Genomic DNA, 26,374 nt, shown 5'->3' with positions numbered 1-26,374 from the left:
TACACAAACATTTGTTTCAGCGTATAGTCAACGACACCATAGAAGTGTGTCCATATTTACAACAACATGAAGATGCTAGAGGTAAAGTAGGTTTTACTCCCTTTACAAAAATACACAACCATACTTCGTCAACTAGCATATGCCACTTCCTCCGATGCACTAGTTGAATCTTAGGATGTCTGCACGTATTGCACGAGAAAGCCTTCACAAATTTTGTAAGTATGTTATAAGATTGTATGGTCCACGGTATTTGCGTAAACCTATTTGTAGTGACATCCAACAATTATATGTTCATCATACAAATGTGCATGGTTTCCCTAAAATGTTAGGAAACCTAGATTTCCTCCATTGGGAATGAGGCAATTGCTCGAATGCATATCAAGGCCAATACATGTGAGGTGATCATGGTTATCGAACCATCATACTTGAAGTTGTGGCCTCACATGATTTATGGATATGGCATGTCTTCTTTGGTTTTGAGTGTTCCCTGGATGACATAAATATTCTTAACATGTGTCAGATATTCGATGACATTGTAACACCCCGGATTCCCAAGTATTATTTTATTCTTTTATTTTTGGGTGAGTGTGAGGAGACTCGGCGAGTTGGAGTCCAAACTCGCCGAGTAGGATCGCGGTTTTGTGCGCGGGTTCGCGTCCGGACTCGACGAGTCCAAAAGTGGACTCGGCGAGTCCATGCTGTTTAATGAAACCATAATTTCCAGGGTTTGAGACCTATTTAAAGGGGCTTATGGCCGTCATTTGCGGCCACCAACCCCAGAGAGAAACCCTAAAGAGATTTTGAGCGTTTTGGGAGAGAGAAAAGGCCATTGTTGACCTTTGAAGCTTTGTTTGGCAAGGCAAAGGAGATTCTAGCTAAGAGGAGGCAAGGGAGGTGGACATCCTTCGATTTTGGAGCTCAGAGCATCATCTTGGAGGTATATTTTGGCTTCCTTTTCTGTTGTCATGATAAACATGGGGGTTAGGGTTTCTTGACCCCTTTGTTGGTTAGATTTGATGTCCATTTCGTCCCTATCTGTGATGAGGCTTGGGATGAGATCCATAGAGGTCCAGAGAAGCTTTATTCCTTAAGCTTTATGAGGATTAATGGGAGATTTAACCTAGAGTTATGAGATATGGGGCTAAAACATCATCTAGGAGCAAATAGTTGTTGTTTGAGCACCAAGGTTTGGACTTTACGTGATTATCATGCCTAGGGAGGCCAAATCTATGATTGTATGGAACAGATCTGACCTCAGAAGTGAGTTTGAGTTATGCATGGCATGGACTCGCCGAGTCTGAAGAACAGACTCGGCGAGTAGCATGAAGTTTGCCCGTAACCACTCAGCGAGTGGTCTTGTCGAGTTGAGGGGTCGACTCAGTGAGTCAGGGAGAGTCAGGGGGACTGAGTCAAGCCGGAACTCGCCGAGTTGTTCTTGAGACTCGGCGAGTTGAGTCGTGGTGGCCACGCGATTTATGCCAGGTGAAACGCGTCGAGTCAGAGAAATACTCGACGTGTCAAGAGAGGATCCAAGGGAGTCAGTGGACACGTGTAGATTCTCCGAGTCGCCCTAGTGCACTCGCCGAGTCCAGTCAAAGTTGACCGTTGAATTTTGTTGACTTTTAGGGTTTGGTCAGCGATGTGGCCTTTGGGCCAAGAGAGGGGTAAAATGGTCTTTTACCCTTAAGAGGGTGCCAAGAGAGTGTTGATTCTAGTCTCGAGAGTTATATTCATGAGAGTATTTGCCTTATGTGTTAGGCGGTGGCGAGTTCGAGATTCAAGTGTGGGGATATCTGCTTTCTGCTTGCCAGGTGAGTCTTCTCACTATACTTTACCTTGAGTAGGTAACCAGAGTTATGTGACAGAGTATTTGTATGCTATGTATGTTATGTGTTGTACTGCATTATTTCTATGTGATTTATGTTGTGCATGTTTACAGAGTTAGAACCGGAAGGTTCCCAGAGTTAGAACCGGAAGGTTCACAGAGTTAGAACTAGAGGGTTCATAGAGTAGGGTCCACAGACCCACAGAGTTACAGCCTCGAGTGGCTAATATGTGTTATGTGTGGTATTTTGGGGGACTCACTAAGCTTCGTGCTTATAGTGTTTTGTGTTATGTGTTTCAGGTTTCTCTCAGGATCACGGGACGACACCGGCTCGATTGTACACACCAGAGAAAGAGTCATGTTTTGAGGATCCTGGTTTATTAAGCAAGTGAAAATGGAGTTATGTTTTTGTAATTCGATTATGATTGTAATTTTAAGAAAAGTGTTTTTAAGAATTAACGATTATTTTTAAATGAAAAATTGTTTTGAAATTTACGGTGTTACAAGTTGGTATCAGAGCCTTGGTTTGAGGGATTCGGATGCACCTTCAGGTAAATCTGGACTCAAACTGAGGATTTAAGAAATTTTTTCAAAAAGAAATGTGTTTTTATAAAGAGAATAAGAGTTTCAAAGAGAAAGCAAAAAGAGCAGTGTGTACAATCAGCCAGAGCCCGAACGGTGATTTCCCCAAAACACCCTTATTTTGTGTTACGAGATATTTGTGATATATTTTATGAGATAGTGTGCATGCTAGACGCAGGCTAGGCAATTCATATTTTAGTACTAGAGTGGCCTGATTTGTGATGCCTTAGCCTAGGGTTGCTGATATATGCGATGTGCTTTGGAGTATGTGCTGAGCGAGAGTGTCCAGCAGGAAATTTTTAGGCGATTTGTGCAGGGAAGTAATATGGAAGAGGTATCTATATGAGCATATGAGGAGCTTGCCGAGAGGGTAGCCAGATGCCCACGTGGGGCGGAGTTGTTAGAGTTCAGTGATATCCATCACGAATGAGGAAGGTGAGTGGATAATAACCTAAGGAGGTTTTTCGTGCTGAAGGGGATGCTTCAATGCCCGAATGCTGCTTGCTTCGTGCTTTGTGGAACTCTCGATGATGAGAGTCAGCTACTAAGTGAATATGACGATATTCAGGAGGTAGATGGTTGGCATCATTAGGAGCTCTTTAGCAGCTGATGACAGAGAAGTGTGGGAATCTAGGAAGAGCCTAGGGAGTAACCTTAGCCAGATGAGTGCGCTGGCAGGGTAGAGAATTTCACTAGACAGCGAGCACGCGCGATGGGATTGGTGAAAGAGCAGGTCGAGCAGCTACTTAGGAGCTCCGAGATAGTCCGTGTGGAAAGTATGGGTAGATGTGGCAGGTAGTATGGGCCCGTACTACTGAAAGCAGAGGACCCATACTTGATACAGAGAGTATTCTGGAGATTCTAAGGAGCGGATTGAGGAGTGATGTTATGGTTCGAGTACCATACATCGGAGCGGATTGAGGAGTGATGTTATGGTTCGGGTACCATACATCGGAGCGGATTGAGGAGTGATGTTATGGTTCGGGTACCATACATCGGAGCGGATTGAGGAGTGATGTTATGGTTCGGGTACCATACATCGGAGCGGATTGAGGAGTGATGTTATGGTTCGAGTACCATATATCGGAGCGGATTGAGGAGTGATGTTATGGTTCGGGTACCATACATCGGAGCGGATTGAGGAGTGATGTTATGGTTCGAGTACCATACATCAGAGCGGATTGAGGAGTGATGTTATGGTTTGGGTACCATACATCAGAGCGGATTGCGGAGTGATGTTATGGTTCGAGTACCATACATCGAAGCGGATTGAGGAGTGATGTTATGGTTCGGGTACCATACATCGGAGCGGATTGAGGAGTGATGTTATGGTTCGAGTACCATACATCGGAGCGGATTACGGAGTGATGTTATGGTTCGGGTACCATACACCGAAGCATATTGAGAAGAGATGTCATGGAATGAGTACCATGGTTCGTAGTGAATGATGCTTGTGGTTCTCCGGTTATCCGATCATGATTGAGTTCGAAGAGGCGTCCCTTGAGAGGGAGATCGAGAGCCTTTCAGAGTATTTTAGTAAGGAGTCAGAGAGAGGGGAGAATTTCGGTCTGAGTTGAGCGATCAGTCGATAGAGGAGATGTCACCTTCTATGATCTAGGTGGTACTAATTATGTTCGTGTGCAAAACATGAGAAGCATGATGTTTAAGTTTTGGGTTTGGGGGTAAACCCTGCAGGTTGTCATTGATGATGATTTTCCACTAGAGTATCAGGTAGCATGTGTACCGCGAGGCAGTGATTTATCATGAACAGATAGTCACTTGGGACTGAGATAGTCGAGGACCACATTACACCTATTTGAGTATAGTAGGGTGTATTGTAGTGGTATCAGTGGGGAGTTCAGTCGAGTTTAGCAATGCAGTGGGTTTTCTATCTATGTTGGGTATTGAATATAAGAGTGGGTCCCCGTTCTTGGGATGATCCATGTGTTGGAACGTTGGTTGATGAGTTGAGGTGGGGGGTACGATGATTTTGTGGTTCAGTCTATGAGCCAGTGATGTTATTGGGCAGTTGAGTTGTTTGGTATTGGATTGGTACGAGACTTGGAGCGACTAGAGGCAGTCGTGACGAGAAGTTCTTGAGGATTTCATCTGAGGTTCAGAGTATATGAGGTCGATTGATTTCCTTAAAGGGGATTATCGGGCGTTGTGTAGCACTTTCCAGGGGCAGGTGCAATTTTGCTGGTGAAAATAGTTTGTGGGATGGTTGTGTGCCAATTGGTGATGGTTCGAACCCTGAGTGGGGGAGAACCGGGTACCGTATGGAAGAAAGCAGAGATTTGTCAAGAGCGGTTATAAGTGGAGTATAGAGATCTACGGTAAGAATTCATGAGACCAGAGATGTTGGTGATCGAGGAAAGGGGTCAGAGTGAGTTAATGCAGGAAGTACTTGTTTGAGAAGGATGAATGTCTCCATGGCAGGTGGTTGATGGTCAGGAACCTGGTAGTGGTCAGTGTTGTTGCAAGTAGGTAGAGAATGATTGGGCAGCCAACTCCCGGGTCGGTATGTGTATTCTTGCTTAGATTTTGAGCGGTAGGAAAAAGGGTTTCGGAGAATTATCAGTGTATTCCGTAGCGTTAGCGTTTTCTCGTATTCCAATTGAGTAATTGGATACACCGAAGTTGCAATTTGGGAAAAATGAAGATCTAATTATGGGGTTCAGAGGAAATGTATTATTGTATCTATATGATGCTTGGGGCAGGAGATCAGTGGTTGTGGCAGGATCTTGTGATGTTCTATTGAGGTGTTCCGAGGTATCCGGGTATGATATCTTGATTTCGGAGTTATTCGTGAATCTTGAGTTGAGACGACTTGTGGTATATCAAGTATCTATGGATCTAGTGGGAGCCCTTCGAGTATTGGCATCCAGAGGGATTGTTTAAGAGAGTGGATCTTCGCAAGGGTAGGCATTTTGTTATGTCGATTGCCTCCAGAGTCTGTGATGCATATTCGAGTCGAGTATGGGTAGCTACCTATGATAGTCTGCGGAGCATGAGTTAGTGGAGGTAGAGGGTGTTGTGATACTGCGGGGAGCCGTAGTACTCACTAGTTAGAGAGTGTTGTGATACTGCGGGGAGCCGTAGTACTCACTATTCAGAGAGTGTTGTGATACTGTGGGGAGCTGTAGTACTCACTAGTCAGAGAGTGTTGTGATACTGCGGGGAGCCATAGTACTCGCTAGTCATTGAGAGGTCATCATGATGTTGCGGGGAGCCATAGTACTCACTAGATGGCAAGAGAATGTGATGATGGAGTGTTCTCCGATCAGTGTATGATGTGGAAGAGTTTTGGGATTGAGTAGCCCTAGTATTGAGTTTTTGGAGCCTGGGTGTTGAACCGGGGGCGAGACTGGGGTCTCCGTCTCTGTCGGGAGATGCGGCGAGATGCGCAAGGGATATGTGCAACAAACACCAGAGATCAGAATTGAGACAATCGTCGGTTGGATTGTATTTTTCTCGCATAAGGAAAAGAGAATTGCGTGACTTGCGTGTCATTGGGCCGGGATAGTGGTCACGGGGAGGAAGTTAGTGGGATATTTGGATCATGATATGGGTGACCTTTGGAGGCTCATCTGTGGAGTCAAAAGCTGACCTGGTGCTCAGTCTCGAAGAGGGATATGAGAAATGAGCTAGAGCTTATCATGGTAATGTTTGAGGACACTTTAGAGCGAGCGGACGATTTAGGCGCTCGAAGACATGCTTCGGGCATGTGTATTAGATTTCGGAGGGAGTTGCGGCACGTATTTACCCTTGGTTGAGTTTTCCCATATCGACAGCCATCATTCGAGCATTGGTATGCCACCCTTTGAGCTGTTGTATGGGAGGAGGTGTCGGACCCCCATTTGCTGGGGAGAGGTCAGGCAGCGTGTTATGGGTAGTACGGAGATTGGGCTGCAGACGACTGTGCAGATTCAGCAGGTCAGACGGAGGTTATTGACCGCTCAAAGTCGTCAGAAGTGTTATGCAGACAGGCGCCGATCCGAGCTCGAGTTCCAGATCGGTGACCTTGTGCTCCTGAAGGTCTCTCCTCGGAAAGGAGTGATTCGATTCAGGAAGAGGGGCAAGTTGGGGCCCCGATATATTGGTCCATTCAGGGTGGTCACGAGGGTAGGCAGGGTAGCCTATCGTTTGGAGTTGCCAGCAGATTTGGGTCAGATTCACGACACTTTCCACGTGTCACGGTTGCGAAAGTGCGTAGCCGACGAGTCAGCAGTAGTGCCACTAGAGGATATTCAGGTGGATGCGAGCCTGAATTATGCTGAGAGACCAGCGGCGGTCAGAGATCGAAGGACTAAGGTTCTGAGGAATAAAGAGGTGCCACTGGTGCAGATCCAGTGGAAGCATCAGAAAGGGTCAGAGTTAACTTGGGAGCCGGAGCGTGAGATGCGTGAGCAGCATCCGGAGTTATCTGCAGAGCGAGACTTCGAGGGCGAAGTCTAATTCTAGTGGGGGAGGATTGTAACACCCCGGATTCCCAAGTATTATTTTATTCTTTTAATTTTGGGTGAGTGTGAGGAGACGCAGCGAGTTGGAGTCCAAACTCGCCGAGTAGGATCGTGGTTTTGTGCGCGGGTTCGCGTCCGAACTCGACGAGTCCAAAAGTGGACTCGGCGAGTCCACGCTGTTTAATGAAACCCTAATTTCCAGGGTTTGAGACCTATTTAAAGGGGCTTATGGCCGTCATTTGCGGCCACCAACCCCAGAGAGAAACCCTAAAGAGATTTTGAGCGTTTTGGGAGAGAGAAGAGGCCATTATTGACCTTTGAAGCTTTGTTTGGCAAGGCAAAGGAGATTCTAGCTAAGAGGAGGCAAGGGAGGTGGACATCCTTTGATTTTGGAGCTCAGAGCATCATCTTGGAGGTATATTTTGGCTTCCTTTTCTGTTGTCATGATAAACATGGGGGTTAGGGTTTCTTGACCCCTTTGTTGGTTAGATTTGATGTCCATTTCGTCCCTATCTGTGATGAGGCTTGGGATGAGATCCATAGAGGTCCAGAGAAGCTTTATTCCTTAAGCTTTATGAGGATTAATGGGAGATTTAACCTAGAGTTATGAGATATGGGGCTAAAACATCATCTAGGAGCAAATAGTTGTTGTTTGAGCACCAAGGTTTGGACTTTACGTGATTATCATGCCTGGGGAGGCCAGATCTATGATTATATGGAACAGATCTGACCTCAGAAGTGAGTTTGAGTTATGCATGGCATGGACTCGCCGAGTCTGAAGAACAGACTCGGCGAGTAGCATGAAGTTTGCCCGTAACCACTCAGCGAGTGGTCTTGTCGAGTTGAGGGGTCGACTCAGTGAGTTAGGGAGAGTTAGGGGGGATTGAGTCAAGCCGGAACTCGCCGAGTTGTTCTTGAGACTCGGCGAGTTGAGTCGTGGTGGCCCCGCGATTTATGCCAGGTGAAACTCGTCGAGTCAGAGAAATACTCGACGTGTCAAGAGAGGATCCAAGGGAGTCAGTGGACACGTGTAGATTCGCCGAGTCGCACTAGTGCACTCGTCGAGTCCGGTCAAAGTTGATCGTTGACTTTTGTTGAATTTTAGGGTTTGGTCAGTGATGTGGCCTTTGGGCCAAGAGAGGGGTAAAATGGTCTTTTACCCTTAAGAGGGTGCCAAGAGAGGGTTGATTCTAGTCTCGAGAGTTATATTCATGAGAGTATTTGCCTTATGTGTTACGCGGTGGCGAGTTCGAGATTCAAGTGTGGGGATATTTTATTTCTGCTTGCCAGGTGAGTCTTCTCACTATACTTTACCTTGAGTAGGTAACCAGAGTTATGTGACAGAGTATTTGTATGCTATGTATGTCATGTGTTGTACTGCATTATTTCTATGTGATTTATGTTGTGCATGTTTACAGAGTTAGAACCGGAAGGTTCCCAGAGTTAGAACCGGAAGGTTCACAGAGTTAGAACCAGAGGGTTCATAGAGTAAGGTCCACGGACCCACAGAGTTATAGCCTCGAGTGGCTAATATGTGTTATGTGTGGTATTTTGGGGGACTCAGTAAGCTTCGTGCTTATAGTGTTTTGTGTTATGTGTTTCAGGTTTCTCTCAGGATCACGGGACGACACCGACTCGATTGTACACACCAGAGAAAGAGTCATGTTTTGAGGATCCTGGTTTATTAAGCAAGTGAAAATGGAGTTATGTTTTTGTAATTCGATTATGACTGTAATTTTAAGAAAAGTGTTTTTAAGAATTAACTATTATTTTTAAATGAAAAATTGTTTTGAAATTTACGGTGTTACAGACATGTATAAGGGGACTGCATCAGATTATTCGTTTGTTTTGCATGAAACGTCTTACAAGTACAAGTATTATCTTGTAGGCGAGATCTATCAGGAGCGTTCTTGTTTTGTGAAGACATTATTTCATCCTAATTATCGAAAGAGGTTAAGGTTTAAGAGAGCTTAAGAGAAGGCAAGGAAAGATATTGAACGAGCATTTACAACTCTTAAAAAACATTGGCATATACTGAAATACCTTGCAGTTTTTGTTGAAGAGAAAAAAAATGAGTGAGGCGATGTATACTTGTGTCATATTGCATAATATGATTTTTGAAGATTAAGGAAATGTGTAACATCCCAAGTCTAGGTATACCTTGTAACCCTTGGTCTTTTGATTACTTGTCCATTTTTAGCCCTTTTTGAGAAAAGGTGGTGAATGAGTACGTGGGGCATACGCGAGTGTACGCTCAGCGTACTCATGTGCGTGATTTTGACGCGGGAGTCACTTAGTACACTGGGCATACCAAAGGGTACGTTGGGCGTACTAGGCCCAGAGTGAAAACCCTAATTTATGGTGTGTACCTATATAAAGGATATGATGGCCTCATTCCTAGCCATCATTCTCAGCCAACAAACCCTCTTAAACCCTAAGCCTTCGTCAATAAAGCTTGTGAGTGCATTTGAGATCCTTTGAGTGATTTTATGTGCTCTTGGAGTGAAGTAGAAGCTTTGGAGAAGAAGGAGTGAGAGTACATGCCCTTGGATATGAGCATAGTTGTGTTGGGGGCTTCATATAGAGGTATAAAGCTTCAAGCTTTCTCACTCTTTTGTTTTGTGCATCATAGTTGAGTATTTTAAGGTTTTGTCCCAAAATTGGAGACTTTATGAGATATTGAGCTCCAGAGACTATGATCAACCCCTTTGAGTGTATTTAGTGGTGAAGTGTCATAAAAATCCAGTCTTGGATGTTGGAATCAAGCCATGCATGAGATATTAGCTTTTTGAGATAAGAGAGTGAATGTTCTGTGTGTTTGTGACCATATCAGCCATGCAAAGGCTTAAAGTCACAAACTTTATGGAGTAAGAGCTATTAGGGAGTCCATATATGTGATATGAGCCAAGGTCTTAACTGATTAAGACCAAACGAGTAAAAAGAGTGAAACTGGGACTTATGCTGGGCATAATCCCAGTATGCGCAGCGTAGGGGTCGAGCATTCCCGATGCCTGCATGGCAGCAAAGTACGCCTAGTGTAAAGAGCTGGTACGTGCAACGTACGCTCTGCCGCTGACTTGTTGGTTGACTTTTAGGGTTTTCTCAATTTGTGGACCATTAAGGCCATTGAGGGGTAAAATGGCCTTTTACCCTTCTGCTAGTTTTTAGAAGGGTGGTTTAGCTTCTTGAGAGTCGTGATTAATTAGGGATAATTGTCATATGTGTTAGGCGGAGGCTACACCAGTGATTTGAGTTCGAGATTATCCGATTTCTTGCGAGGTGAGTCTTCTCACTATACTCACCATGAGTGGTATCTTTGTGTGACCGAGATGTCTTATGTGCTTATCTGTGTATTGTGATATTCTGCATTATGTCTTTGTGATTTATGTTGAGTATTATTATTACAAGCTTATTGAGTTAGGAACGGAGGGTCCACTCGAGTTGTGGGACCGGAGGGTCTCCACTGAAACACATTGACCGGAGGGTCGTATTTAGTTAGCCTCGAGTTGTTAATGTGATGTGTGTGGTATTTTGGGGAACTCACTAAGCTTCGTGCTTACCGTGTTATGTGTTATGTGTTTCAGGTATTTCTCAGGATCACAGGAAGGCACTGGCTTGATTGTACACACACCAGAGTTAGAGTTATGTGGAGAGGATCCTGGATTTTGTGATATATATTGTTTTGGACATGTGTTTTGATGAATTGATATTTGTGGCACTGTTGTGAATTTTGAAAATGAGATAAATGTGTTTTAAATTGAAAAAATTGGTTTGAAAATTTACGGTGCTACAAGTTGGTATCAGAGCCTTAGATTGAGGGATTCGGATACACCTCCGGGTGTGTTTGGACGCAAATTGAGGATTTGAGAAAAATTTTCAAAAGAAATGATTTTTCTAAAACGAGAAATAGTTTTAAGAGAAAACGAGTTGGAGCAGTGTGTACAATCAGCCAGAGGCCGAACGGTGATTTCCTAAAATACCCTTACTTTCGTGTTATGAGATATTTTATTAGAAATGCATCCTAGAGTAGGCTAGGTATTTCATATTCTAGGGCTAGAGTTTCCTGATTTGTGATGCCTTAGCCTAGGAGATGCTTTTGATCAGTGTTATCTATTATTTGCTCTAAGTATGTGCTGAGTTCTGAGTCAGGAGATAATCTAGGATGAGATACCTAGATGAGCATATGAGTAGTCTACTGAGAGAGTAGTATGATATTGTGAGAGATAGAGTACTTGTGAATTAGAATCTTGGGAGGAGGACTTAGGATGACTACAGGTTGGTAGGAAAGGTAGTATTGGGCCCGTACTACTGGAATCACCAGATCTGTAGGCAGTCAAAGTAAGAATCCTCAGGATGCTAAGGAACAAGTAGGTGTTGGATTAGATGTCTAAGCCCATAACTATTATTGGTATGTACTCGACCCGAGAGTAGCATGGTCCCTTTGGGTTGCACTTCATCGGAACAATTTGTATGGATAGTCATTTGAGAATAGTATGTTTATGGTTTATTAATATATTATAAGTTATAATATATTAATATGAAATCATATTATTTAATTAGTAATGATCAAGAATTAATTTAGTGATCAAAAGGAGCTAATTAAATATGGACTCTTATATATATATATAGGATGGGCCAAGTTCATTTAGGATGGGCTAAGCTTGCATGGATAGTCCATGGAGTTTTTAACCCATGGATCATATGGAAATGAAAGGTCATGGGTATTAGGGTTTACATGAATGTAACCCTAATCCTCCATACTATATAAAGAGGTCTTTGGCACATGAAATGGCACTAGTGCGTGAGTGAATAAGAGTGGGTCAATTTCTAGTGTGATTACTATTCTCTCAAGTTTTCCAAGGTGTTTTGGTGATTTGTGATTCTACTTAAGGCATCCACATTATTGGTGTTAGGCTCTTGAAGCTCCAAGGAATCAACCACAAGATAAAGGTGTGTCATCCCACTAAGTTTTATATTACAAGTACCCCATAGTGTGTTAGTTAGGATGAGAACCTTCGAATAATCATATTTGCATGTATAATAGAGAAAACATAGATCCAAGGTTTCTAGGGTTGCATGTACACCATAGGAGTGTTAGAATGCTCAAAACCCATCAGTAGGGTTGAGTAGTCGAGTGTGACTATGCTCGAGCGACTCTCTGATGATTTTGTGTTGTGTTTTAGAGACATCATGGTGGGTACACGCCACACCCCAAATATTAGTGGAGTTAGCGATGATGAGATTCACACGATGATTCACGACGAGGTGGCTGCCGCCATATGAGTGGCTATTACGAAGATGTTTGGGTCTATTAAGACCACTTTGATTGAGACGTTTGACGAGCGATATGTTGCAGTTATTGAGGCGGCTTCTGCTGCAGCCATTGCAGCTCTCGCTGCTACCAGGCCACAGGGAGGTGACTCGTTGCTGTACCGGGAGTTCAGCAACACGAAGCCACCAGAGTTTGATGGGACTCAGGATCCGATGGCTGCGATGAGATGGATCTCTGATATCGAGGGGTGTTTCTACACTTGTTCATGCACAGAACATTTGAGGGTACGATTCGCGTTGAACCAGCTTTGCTTGGAAGTGAAGGACCGGTGGAAGTTTGTGACAACCAGTTTTACTCCTGCAGAGCACACTGTAGTGACATAGGAGATGTTTACTATGATGTTCCGAGATGAGTATGTTCCCTCGGTGGAAAGGGAACAGTTGGCCCAGGAGTTTCTGTCTCTCAAGCATAAGACATAGTCGGTGACTAAGATTACACGAATGTTTCACGAGAGGGCATTGTTCTGCCCTGAGCATGTGTTGACTGAGCAGGCACGCATGAGCCGGTATTTAAGCATTCTAAGGAGGTATATTCGAGAGTTTGTGGCGAAATCGTCTTATCGGAGATTTGCTGAGCTTCAGGCAAATTCCAGGAGGAGGGAGATCGAGCTGGAGACTCGGGCCAGGGAGGAGGCGGAGTCTCAAGGGAGAGACCGGAGCCGGCAGGGAAGCGAGCTAAGCCCGCTGATACGAGGACTGGCGTCCAGAAGGGTCGCACTTGTGTAAAGTGCGGCAAGAGTTAGTAGGGGTCATGTCGAGCAGGGATTTGCTACAAATATGGCAAGGAGGAACATATTGCGAAGGATTTCCCCAAGGGGTTTGCAGTTTGCTTCCACTGCAACCAAATCGGCCATCGAAAGGCCGAGTGCCCCCAGCTACTTTAGGGATCAACACAGGGATATGCACCTTGCTTTGCGTGCTACTGATAGTCGGCCGGTGAAGGCCTAGGTTCCGAGGGCTCGTGGGAGAGCATTTCGGCTGACAACGGAGGAGGTCCGCGTAGCACCTGCTGTCGTGGGTGGTACGCATTTCCTTATTTATTTATTTTGAGATTTATTGTTCTTATTCTATGCTATATTTAGGTACATTTCTTGTGAGTTCTATACCTGCTTTGGTGTTATTTGACTAGGGTGCGAGTCGATCCTTCGTGTCTTTAGCTTTTAGTCGTCACATCAGTATCTGACGTGAGGCGTTGAGTCGACCTTTGAGGGTTTCTATAGCTGACGAGCATGCAATTTTTGCTACTGATATGTTCCGAGGATGTGTGCTGGAGATTTTTAGTGTCGAGTTTCCAATTGATCTGGTGCTGATTACGATGGGTGATGTCTATGTCATCGTGGGCATGGATTGGTTGAGCTGTTTTAGAGCAGTGATCGACTACGAGTGTCAGTTGGTGACTATACGAGACCCCAGTAGAGGAGTGCTTATAGTGTATGGCAAGGGTACCAGATCTGGTTCAGCTTTCTGCTCTGCTGCTAGGGTGAGGCAGAGTTTACAACAGGGTTGTATGGGCTTCTTGGCGTACGTGATGGATACACTAATTGTTTCAGAGAGGCCGAGTTCTATCTCCGAGGTTCTGATAGTGTGTGAGTTCCCGAATGTTTTTCCAGAGGAGTTATCGGCTGTGCCCCAAGAGGCAGGTGGATTTCCGAATTGATTTAGTTTCAGGCACGACGCCTGTTACCAAGGCACCTTATCGCCTTGCGCCACCAGAGATGCAAGAGTTATCCTCACAGCTCCAGGAGCTGCTGGGGAAGGGATTTATCAAACCAAGTAGCTCTCCGTGGGGAGCGTCGATCCTTTTTGTCAAGAAAAATGATGGTTCACATCAGATGTGTTTAGATTACCGGGAGTTGAACAAGATGACCATCAAGAACCGTTATCCACTTCTGAGGATCGACGATTTATTCGATCAGTTGCAGGGGGCATCTTAGTTTTCCAAGATTGATTTGAGATCTGGATATCACCAGATGAGAGTATGCAAGGAGGATATTCAGAAGACATCATTTATAACTCGTTATGGGCATTATGAGTTTGTGGTGATGCCTTTCGGGCTCACCAACACACCACCAGTGTTCATGGATCTCATGAACCGGGTTTGCAAGCCTATGTTGGACCAGTTAGTTATCATGTTCATCGATGACATCTTAGTGTATTCGAGGTCCAGAGAGCAGCATGAGGAGCATCTACGAGAGGTTCTTGGGGTATTGAGGTCGAAGAGGTTGTATGCCAAATTCTCCAAGTGTGATTTCTGTTTACGAGAGGTCCAGTTCTTGGGACATCTCATTAATCAAAATGGGATATCGGTCGATTCGGCCAAGATTGAGGCAGTTATGCGATGGGAGGTGCCGAGATCCCCATCCGTGATCAGGAGTTGTCTGGGATTGGCCGGCTACTATCGGAGATTTATCAAAGATTTCTCCAAGATTGCGGTTCCTCTCAGCAGATTGATCCGGAAGGGCGTTACTTTTTTTTAGTTGCTGGAGCAGCAGGAATCATTCGAGACTCTTTGCCAGAGATTGTGTGAAGCTTCGGTGTTAGCCCTTCCGGAGGGAGTGGAGGACTTCGTAGTCTACTGTGATGCGTCTATTTCAGGGATGAGTGCAGTGTTGATGCAGATGGGTCACGTGATAACATATGCGTCCAGGAAACAGAAGCCTCATGAGACGAGGTATCCCACCCATGATTTGGAGTTAGGGACAGTGGTGTTCGTCCTCAAGATTTGGCGCCACTATCTCTATGGTGTCCGGTGTACTATATACACGGACCATAAGAGCCTGAAATACCCAATGGATCAGCCCAACATGAATATGAGATAGAGGAGATGGTTGGATGTAGTGAAGGACTACGACTGTGAGATCTTATATCACCCGGGCAAGGCTAATGTGGTAGCCGATGCCTTGAGTCGCAGAGTCGAGAGGTCTCCGATCCGGGATGTGTGTATGAGGATGACGGTGATGACTCCAGTCTTAGATGCCATCCGAGAGGCTCAGGTGGAGGCTGTGAGACCGGAGAACCGCAAGAGAGAGCATGTGATTGGCCAGGTTTCCAAGTTTATGACGAACAATCGTAGGCTTATGACTTTCCATGGGTGGATTTGGGTGCCCTATATAGGTGGAGCTTGTTGTGTATTGTTGGAGGAGGCACATAGATCGAGATCCTCGATCTACCCAGGGGCCACTAAGATGTATTTGTACATGAAGAAAGACTATTGGTGGCCCTGTATGAAGAGGGACGTGGCATGGGTTGTAGAGAGGTGTTTGACCTGTCGTCGGGTTAAGGCGGAACACCAACGACCACATGGTCCATTGCAGCCTCTGGAGATTCCCCAGTGGAAGTGGGAACAAATTTCTATGGACTTTATCACCAAGTTACCGTCTTACCGAGGGCTGCACATGGAGTTGACACGATTTGGGTGATTGTGGACCGACTGACGAAGAGCGCTCACTTCCTCGCTATTAGTGAGAGTTCTTCTGCAGAGAGACTGGTTGAGATTTATGTGAGAGAGGTGGTAGCTCGGCATGGAGTACCGACCTCGATAGTATCAGATCGAGATGTGCGCTTTACTTCCAGGTTCTGGAAGAAATTTCATGAGGAGTTGGGTACCCGGTTACATTTCAGTACCTTATACCATCCGCAGACAGACGGCCAGAGTAAGCAGATGATTCAGAAGCTTGAGGACATGCTGCGTGCATGTGTTATGGACTTCGGAGGAAGTTGAGACACTTATTTGCCCTTGGCTGAGTTATCTTACAACAACAACCATCATTCGAGTATTAGTACGCCTCCCTTTGAGATTCTTTATGGGAGGAGGTGTCGGACTCTCATTTGTTGGGGAGAGGTAGGACAGCGAGTGATGGGTTGCATTGAGATAGTGCTGAAGACGACTGAACAGATTCAGTAGGTCAGACAAAGGTTACTAACGACCCAGATTCGCCAGAAGAGTTATGTAGACATGCGACGATCCGAGCTAGAGTTCCTGGTCGAAGATTTTGTACTCCTGAAGGTATCCCATTGGAAAGGGTGATTCGATTAAGGAAACGGGGCAAGTTGGGGCCCCGATACATCGGTCCTTTCAGAGTGACCGCCAAAACGGGTTAGGTAACATACCAGTTGGAGCTACCTGCAGATTTGAGTCAGATTCATAACACCTTCCACGTGTTCCAGTTGAGGAAGTGTGTAGCTGATGAGACAACAGTGGTACCCCTAGAGGACATTCAGGTGGATGCGCTCCTGAATTACATTCAGAGGCCGACCGCAATTTTGGATCGAAAGGTGAAGGTTCTGAGGAACAAAGAGGCGCCCCTCGTTCAGGTCCAGTGGCAACATCGGAAAGGGTCCGAGTCGACTTGGGAGCTAGAGTCAGAGATGCGAGAGCAATATCCCGAGTTATTTTCGGAACATGACTTCGAGGGCGAAGTCTGATTCTTGCGGGGGAGAATTGTAACATCCCAAGTCCAGGTATACCTTGTAACCCTTGGTCTTTTGAGTACTTGTCCATTTTTAGCCCTTTTCGAGAAAAGGTGGTGCATGAGTACGCGGGGCGTATGCGAGTGTACACTCAGTTTACTCATGCGCGTACTTTTGACGTGGAAGCCACCTAGTAATTTGGGTGTACCAGAGGGTACGCTGGGTGTACTAGGTCCAGAGTGAAAACCCTAATTTAGGGTGTGTCCCGATATAAAGGATACGATGGCCTCATTGCTGGCCACCATTCTCAGACAAAAAACCCTCTTTAACCCTAAACCTTCGTCCATAGAGCTTGTGAGTGCATTTGAAAGCCTTTGAGTGATTTTGTGTGCTCTTGGAGTGAAGAAGAAGCTTTGGAGAAGAAGGAATGAGAGTCCAGGCCCTTGGATCTAAGCATAGCTGTGTTGGGGGCTTCATATAGAGGTATAAAGCTTCAAGCTTTCTCACTCTTTTGTTTTGTGCATCATAGTAGAGTATTTTAGGGTTTTGTCCCAAAAGTTGGAGAGTTTTTGAGATATTGAGCTACAGAGACTATGATCAACCCCTTTGAGTGTATTTAGTGGTGAAGTGTCATAAAAATCTAGTATTGGACGTTGGAATCAAGCCATGCATGAGATATGAGCTTTTTGAGATAAGAGAGTGAATGTTTTGTGTGTTTGTCACCATATCAGCCATGAAAAGGCTTAAAGTCACAAACTTTATGAGGTAAGAGCTATTAGGGAGTCCAGATCTGTGATATGAGCCAAGGTCTTAACTGATTAAGACCAAATGAGTAGAAAGAGTAAAATTGGGACGTACACTGGGCATAATCCCAGTACGCACATCGTAGGGGTCGAGCATCCCCGATGCCTGCATGGCAGTAGAGTAAGCCAACGTGGAGATCTGGTATGTACAGCGTACGCTCTGCCATTGACTTTTTGGTTGACTTTTAGGGTTAGGTCAATTTGTGAACTATTAAGGCCATTGAGGGGTAAAATGGTCTTTTACCTTTCTGTGAGTTTGTAGAAGGGTTGGTGTAGCTTCTTGAGAGTTGTGATTAATTAGGGATAATTGTCATATGTGTTAGACGGAGGCTAGACCGGTGATTTGAGTTCAAGATTATCCGATTTCTTTCGAGGTGAGTCTTCTCACTATACTTACCATGGGTGGTATCTTTGTGTGACCGAGATGTCTTATGTGCTTATCTGTGTATTGTGTTATTCTACATTATGTCTTTGAGATTTATGTTGAGTATTATTATTATTATGAGGTTATTGAGTTAGGACCGGAGGGTCCACCCGAGTTGTGGGACCAGACAGTCTCCACTGAAACACATTGACCGGAGGGTCGTATTGAGTTAGCCTTGAGTGGCTAATGTGATGTGTGTGGCATTTTGGGGAACTCACTAAAATTTGTGCTTACCGTGTTATGTGTTTCAGGTACTTCTCAGGATCACGGGAAGGCACCGGCTTGATTGTACACACACTAGAGTTAGAGTTATGTGGAGAGGATCCTGGATTTTGTGATATATAAAGTTTTGGACATGTGTTTTGATGAATCGATATTTGTGGCACTTTTGTGAATTTTCAAAATGAGATAAATGCGTTTTAAATTGAAATAATTGGTTAGAAAATTTACGGTGTTACAAAATGCAATTTGTGAGTATAACGAAAATGAGATCGTTCCACCGACACAAACATTTAAGGTTGGAAACGAAGAGTATTTGGTAAGAAGATGAAATAATTCATGATGTTAAGATTCATCATGATCTTCACACAGACTTGATGGAATGTATTCGGACCATTGACCACATCGAACTTAACATGAAACCGGTCAATGATTTAGAAGGCCAATTTTCTAATGAAGATGTCCTTTTGATTGTATCAACTATGATGTTTTAAGTTTTTATTTTTTGAAGTGTTTAACTATTAATTTTTTTACGTTTTTTCTAATGAATATGTCCTTCTGAAAGTGCCATTCTAAAAAATAAAAGCGTGGAAAGTATCATTCTACAAAGTAAAGGGGTGGAAATCGATAACATACGAAAGTCTAAGGACCAAATTTGCCAAGATAAGAAAGTTTCAAAGCCAAAATGTAACGTCCCAAAACCATAGTAAAAATTTCATTTCTAAAACCATATAACAACCCATAAGTCATACAAAACTTGTGTTTCAAAAGCCATAATCATAAATCAAAGTATCCCAAAATCATTTTATTAATAGAATATTTGAGGATGATGTGAACAATCACACATTCGCTTTGCACCGATCATCTGATGTACCTAAAACCATAAAACCAAACCGTAAGCCAAAGATTAATGAGTTTCCCCCAAAAATACCCCACACAACAAAACATATACATGTATGTTGGGTCCACAATCTCCCGACTGGATTACACTTGGCCCACAGTCTCTCGATTAGATTGCCCCTGACCCACAGCCTCCCGACTAGATTGCCCCTGGCCCACAGTCTCCTGAATGGATTGCCCCTGGGTTCGTTGGCCTAAAACATAAAGCAAGACTGCCTCAACTAACCCTCACTATGTCAACATATGCAAAAGATAAACATATAACCAACAAATATAAGAATTCATACAGATCGACCAATCTAACAGATCACCACAACATAGCATCATCCTATATATTAGGATCCATAACAAAACCTAGTGGGTCGACATTGGTGCCTTCGACCCTCGAGTATAACGAGGAAAACTCACCTCAAAGTCTAAAGGATAGTTGAACTGATCACTACTCCAAATACCGGCTCGACAGGTCACCTATACAACAAGCAGGGACCAAGCCTCAATCTATTACTCAAATTATTCTATTTGACTTAAAGTCAAAATTAGTCAACAGTCAAAGTCAACGGTAAACGGTCAAAGTCTACACTTCAAATTCACTCAGCCAGCCGTCACGTCGTGACCATCTGTTGGTCACGTCGTGACCCAGTAAAACAAAATGATCGCGGTTTATCATTCGCACACCGTGACACCCCACTGGACCTTGAGCAAAGGTACCACCTTCTTACGCAAGTCTTTCGTCTTCCTGTCTAGAATCGCTACCGGTCTCTCCATATAATTTAGCAACTCATCGAACTGAATGTCGTCCAAGGGAACCACCACTGAATCGTCAACCATAAACTTACGAAGCTGAGAAACATGGAAGGTGTTGTGAATCTGACTAAGCTCCTTATGCAAACCCAATCGGTAGGCTACCTTTCCTACCCTGGCCACTACTCGGAACGATCTGATAAATTGGGACCCAACTCTTCTGTCGGCTCTAAGTTGTCTCTAACCACTGTGTAATCTGTTAGATAAGCCCCATCGTCTGAAGGACCACCTGGGTCCTCCCTATGACCCTATGGCCGACCTCTCCCCAACAAACAGGTGTACGACACTTCTGCCCATACAGAAGTTCGTACGGTGGTGCACCAATACTAGAGTGATAATTTTTGTTGTAAGAAAACTCAGCTAGGGGAAGGTAGGAGTCCCAACTCCCACCGAAATCGATGACACAAGCCCTTAACATATCCTCGAGCATTTGAATGGTTTGCTCACTCTGTCCATCAGTCTGAGGATGATAAACAATGCATAAATGCAGTCTCGTACCCAACTCGTCATGAAACTTCTGCCAAAACCAAGAAGTAAACCGTACATCACGGTCGGAGACAATAAAAATCAACACACCATGGTAAGAAACGATCTCACACACATATACATCATTGGTCACCAATAGTCAAGTCTGAAGAATCAATACATTTGTTGGTACCTCTTTATGCATGAAGAGTGAGAGGCTAGACTTGTGCGCCTTCTCCATCACTGTCTATGGGACCCTACCAGAAAAGGGAACCCAAACCCGAACGCATTTGGTCAAAATCCCGCGACCATCTGTGGTAAACCTGCTAATCTGACCCCTAATCATCTCCACCTTCCAATTTTTCCTCTTGACTCCCTCGGCCTGAGCCTCCCTAATCAAATCAGAAGTGGGGAGTTAATAGTCATCCTTAAACAGTGCTCTCGGACCGGAGTACTGGTCACCTTGCGGCGCAATCATAATCCTTGACCACGTCAAGCCATCTGCGTTGCCTCATGTTTAGATTTGGTTGATCCATAAGATATCTCAGACGCTTGTGATCCGTGTAGATCGTACAATGGACCCAAAATAGACAATGTCGCCAAATTTTGTGGGAAAACACCACTACGCCCAACTTAAAATCATGGGTCGAGTGTCTAACCTGATGAGGATTCAACTGCTTGGATGAATATGATATGACTCTACCCAACTACATGAGTATCGCCCCTAAACCCGAGATTAACACGGACAAAAGACAACAAAATCCTCAACACCCTCAGGAAGGGTCAATACCAGGGTCTCACATAACCCCCACCTCAGAGTCTCAAATGCAGTTAGCTACTTAGGTCCCCAACGGAAATCCACCCTCTTCTTTGTCGTTCGGGTGAGAGGAACTGTTGGGTCAAAATATGGTTTATACTTTACTTTTCTGGGCAATTATATTTTTGTGTAATATTTATGAATTTATGGCCATGTTTACGGCTGAGTTTACGGCCGTAAACACCTTACGGCCGTAAACTCATTTACGGCCCATGTGTGTCCGGCCCATATTCAAGTATAAATATAGGTGTTAGGGTGAAAAGTAGAGATTGATGAACACGAAGTAGTTTACGGCCAGAGAGAAAGAAACATGTGTGTGTGAATCTTTTGTATCCGGATCCTAATCCTAATCAATTCATACATAGATTCATCATATTCTTCTTCTTCTTCTCTTCTTTCTTTATCTGACATCATCTGTTTGATTGAGATTCCGCACCATCAAATGGATCTGACTGATACACGGGCATATTAGGGATTTACAATTGGTATCAAAGCCAAGTTGTATCAGTCAAAAGGATTTATTGTTTCATCCAAATATCGAATATTCTGTGTTTACGGTCCAAGCTTACGGTCGTAAACACCGAGTTCTTGGGCCGTAAACTCTATTTTGGAGCAATATTTGATCTTATCCTCAAAATATTTTTGCGTTTTTGGATAGATCTCGCAAAAATAAAGGGGGTTTGTTCTTTGTGTTTTTCATAAAAAAAGGTTTTTGATTGAGTTTTGGAGCTTGAAAGTCGAAAAATCGCTGTTTTTCACGTAATTGTTGAAGGGTTTTCGGCCGGAGCTTACTGCCGGAAACAGTTCACGGCCGGAGTTTACGGCCGGAAACCGTTCACGGCCGGCGGTGGGGTTCGGTTTTACGGCTAGGGTTTCCGGAGTTTGCGGCTCAGCTCGGCGGCTTGCGGATCGAACATGTGCGGCTCGGCAGAACGGCTCGTGATCGGCTAAGGATTCAGATCAGTCAGCGCTTCATTAAAAAGAAGGAAAGGGCAAGAGCTAATTTGCGTATGGCAAGGATCGAACACGGGACCTCTCCAACTTCAAGAAGGCGCTTTACCAGTTAAACTAAGGAACAACTTGTTACAAGCCTTCCGTTTTTAATTCTTAAACACTTCCAGTCGCATCCAACTTTCGAAATTTTGTCAAATTTAACCCAAAAACTCAATTTCTTTTATTTTTAAATTCCTTTTTCTTTCAAAATAAAAAAAATTATAATAAAATAATAAATAATAAAATAAATTAATTAATAATAATAATAAAATATTTAAATATATATATTATTTTTAACTTTTATTTTTGTTTTTTTTATTTAAAATTTTGAGTTTAACTTTTTAAATTTGACTTTTAAGTTTGACTTTTCAAGTTTGATTTTTAAGTTTAATTTTTTTTTAATTTGACTTTCAAGGTTGACCTTTGACTTTAAAAATTTGACTTTGACTTTCAAGTTTGACCTTTGACTTTAAGCTTTGACTTTCTCATTTGACTTTTAAATTTTCAAATTTAGCTTTTTAGTGTGACTTTTGAGTTTATTTTTTTTAAACTTTGACTTTTAAGGTTGATTTAAAAAAAAAAGACATTTTAAGTTTGACTTTTAAATTTTATTTTAGCTTCTAGTTTTTTTAAAATTAATTTTAAGGTCTACGAGGGAGTTGAAAACATGAAAGAAAGTCGTCAGGATATCTTAAAACAAAATTTCAACATGTTCGATTATATCCCTGGAGAAATCCTGGAAGCTCAGTTGCGGCGATTTACTACACTCACTACTGAGATGAATATAGTCGGGATCTTCTTGACTAAGTCCGAGATCAACAAAAAGCTGTTGAATCCACTTCCAAAATCGTGGGATATGAACGTGGCCATCATTAAGAAGACAAAAGATCTCAATCATCTTAGTCTTGCTGATGTTTTTCAAGAACTTGATGCTTTGAACTGTAGAGAAACAATGAGTTCTAAAAACATTCCAGTCACTGAAGTTACATGTACTCCAGCTTGTGAAGCCATGATTAAATTTCTTCGGGAGCAAATTGATGTATTTAAAAGAGAAGTTGAGGACCTAAGATATGAAGGATATCAACTCAGGAAAGGAAAAAAACCCTTGAAGGCTGAATTAGAAGCTAAAACCAAGGACTTTAGGAAACTTCAGGAAGAGTACAACAACAAGTGTGAAAATTATGTTTATGTTAAGAGACAACTTGCTGCTGTAACTGAAGAACTTAACGCTTTAAAAATCAAGTGTGGAAAAACTGATGTCAGTTTCAAAAATTATACTGCGTCAAGTCAGACAGTCTAGTCCTTATATGAAACCCAGTTAAGATTCAAAGAAAATCAAAGCAAGGGTCTAGGGCATGATAGTGTTCCTCCTCCTTTCAATCATAACTACACATCCATCCCCATGACAAAGAAAGAAATTGACAGGGAGGCACATCTTCAATATGGAAAATGAGTTGGATTTGTGTCAGGAGGAGTTATTAATATTGAAGATACTAATGTTGCTACTTCTTGTGCAGGCAAAGTAACAGAGGATGAGAACAAGGAGAGTTCTTCTGAACAAACCAATGACTCCTTGAACTCTAAATCTGTTGCTTCGAACTCGGCTGCTTCTAACAAACCTGCCGTTGAGAAATATAGGCCTCCAATTCCAGCGCAACAAAGTGCCTGTTGTAAGCGTGCATATGGGAACAACAAGAGACAAGGCAAGGATACGCCACCAGGGGCAGGAAGAAACAACTTCACAGTGAAGAAAAAGACATGTTTTCACTGTGGAACACCTGGTCACATTGCCCGAAATTGTCCTAATCGCGCATACGTTCCCTACTATGCATAAGGGTGGCAGAATGCGCCAAGAGGGAGATACTCCAAAAGAAAACCCTCAAGGTCACGTTCAGACCATGATGACTGGAATGCGCACAAGGCCAAGCATCCGAATCCCAAGGGCAAGAAGGAAATGTCAGCCAACAAGCCCAGTTCAAGAGATGCTCCTGTAAAGCTAAGACCGGTTAGGTCAAAGTCATCTCGGTAGTCGGCTTCAAGTTCCAAATCAAGTACTGAGCCACCCATAGAATCGAAAAAGAAATGGGTTAAACCCAACTACAAATGGGTTCCAAAGGCTCACTCTCCCAAATCTCCTAATGCTTCTAACATTTCTACATCTTTTGTTTGTGATAAACAGGATATGTCATGGGAGAGAGTATCGTGCGTTGATGACAAAGGTCGACCCAGTTTCAAAATGGATTGGGTTCCAAAGACCAACTAATCCCGCTCTGTGTCGGAGCAGCTATGGAGGCATATCATCAAACTTCGGTTTGTTGGTAGTGGCTGTTCCGGGCACATGATAGGGGACATCTCTCAACTGTACAACATTCAGACCTTTGTTTGAGAGTATGTGTCCTTGGCGGGAAAGAAAGAAAGAAAGAGATCACAAACGGGGTTAGTGCTTAATGACATGAAGAATTTTCGGATCTGTTCTGAGATTACGCGTGCTGTTCTCAGACCTTCTGGATGCAAATTCAATCGGTGACTTACGGTTTGCGTTTTCTTCTCTATACTCCTGAGTTTTTCTTAATTTGATTCGCTTTAAAGACTAATTTTTGTTTTACGATAGTTTAAATTTGCGTATTTACTTTCGTTTCTCTCCTATGCACAAATTTACGGGGAGAAATAAAAACAAAACAAAAATTAGAAAATTTTAAAAATCCAAAAACATTAGAAAATTAGAAAATAAAAAAATTGTTGGTTATGAAATGTGCTGCTTGAGGGAGATGTTCTGGGAAGTGATATTATCAAGTGATAACAGGCAATCTGAGTCTGCGTAACGTACCCGAAGTTGAAGGGTCTATGCTCTGGTTTGATACGTCGGTAGGCACGAAAATTTTTAAATGGACTTGACTAGGGAGATTTGAACTTAGGAAATTTATAGACTTGACAAATCTTGACCTAGTTAGATCCATTCAGCCTGACAATACGACGCTCGGATAGGTTGAGCAGGGAGATATATATGGGAATCTGCTCGTCACATTAAATGAACCCGTACTTGGAACCGTGGTTTAACTTTTCCTCGATGTGCGGATTCTGTCCTTAATTCCGGTTAGATGGGGAGACTGGTAAATTCCGATAAATTAGGTCTGTAGAATATCATTTTCTTACTTTCCGTCTATTAGACATATGTTGTCTCCTTTGCGTGACTTCCAATCCGACCTGGTACACAACATATGCAGCTCTATTTCTCTGCAGGCTATATATACATATATATATATATATATATATATATATATATATGTGTGTGTGTGTGTGTGTGTGAAATACTTCTTATCTGTTAGCCATATGTTGTCTCCTTTGTGCGACTTCTAATCCGACCTGGTACACAGCATATGCAACCTTCTTCTTCTCAACCCCTCTGAAGTAGTTAGCAATAGAATTCTGAGTCTTTCCTCTCTCTGAATGGTTGTCTGCTCACCCGGTGTAAGGAGTACTCCGGAAGTTCTTGATGGCTGGGGCATATCAGGAAGCGGGAAACACGTTCAAGTACACTTAAAATTGAACTCATACAGATTGTCTGTAGATCTCGCTGCTCAATTTAGGTGGACAACAATATCCCTGGTCATCATCAGCTGAATAGACCTTAAGATATAGTATCTAAGAAATTAGGATCAGATATAAATTTTAGGTTTTTAAGTTCACCTTGTCTTGTAACAAATAGTATATCCTAAATTTGTCACAATTTTTCGTGTTTAAGTGGACAAAAATACCGACGATCGACCAGACAAAGATGTGAATATGGAAGGTACCGACAAGTGGATAAAGGTTGTCTAAAAACTTTGATCCCAAATCACTCTTAAAGTTAGATATCATTTTTATTTTTGTTAAATTTGTCATAGTTTCTTCTAATTTAAATATTACGGGAGAATTAAAATTCAAAATAATGAAAATAAAAAAAATTTCAAAAATCAAAGAAAAATAAAAAAAAATCCAAAAATAGTGTTATTTCTGTTTTATTTCTTCAGAAAAATCAAAAATCCAAAAATATTTTTCTTTCTATTTTAATTTGTGTGCTAAGTTTTCTTTTAGTTTTGTTTTTGTCTTGAATAGTGATTTTAGGTATAGATAAGACTCATGGAGTTTGTGTTGAAGATTTTTGAGCCAAAGCCTCATCCGTGAGCATCGAAGAATTCTCATTCGAAGGAGCAAGAAATGAAGATTATTCTTTCACTTTCAATCCTTCAACCCCAGAAGCAAGGTGAAGCTGCAATTGAAGATTATGTGATGGATTGCATTGAAGCCTCCTCAATCAGTCTGCTGCTATTGTTGTACCTGCTGAAGTGATCCAGAAGATTT

Source organism: Lactuca serriola, chromosome 8 (assembly GCF_051521515.1).
Source record: "Lactuca serriola cultivar US96UC23 chromosome 8, Lser_US96UC23_V15, whole genome shotgun sequence".
In the NCBI taxonomy this organism is placed as follows: domain Eukaryota; kingdom Viridiplantae; phylum Streptophyta; class Magnoliopsida; order Asterales; family Asteraceae; genus Lactuca; species Lactuca serriola.
The sequence above is the reverse complement of the archived record's forward strand: the minus strand, read 5'-3'. Positions refer to the sequence as shown.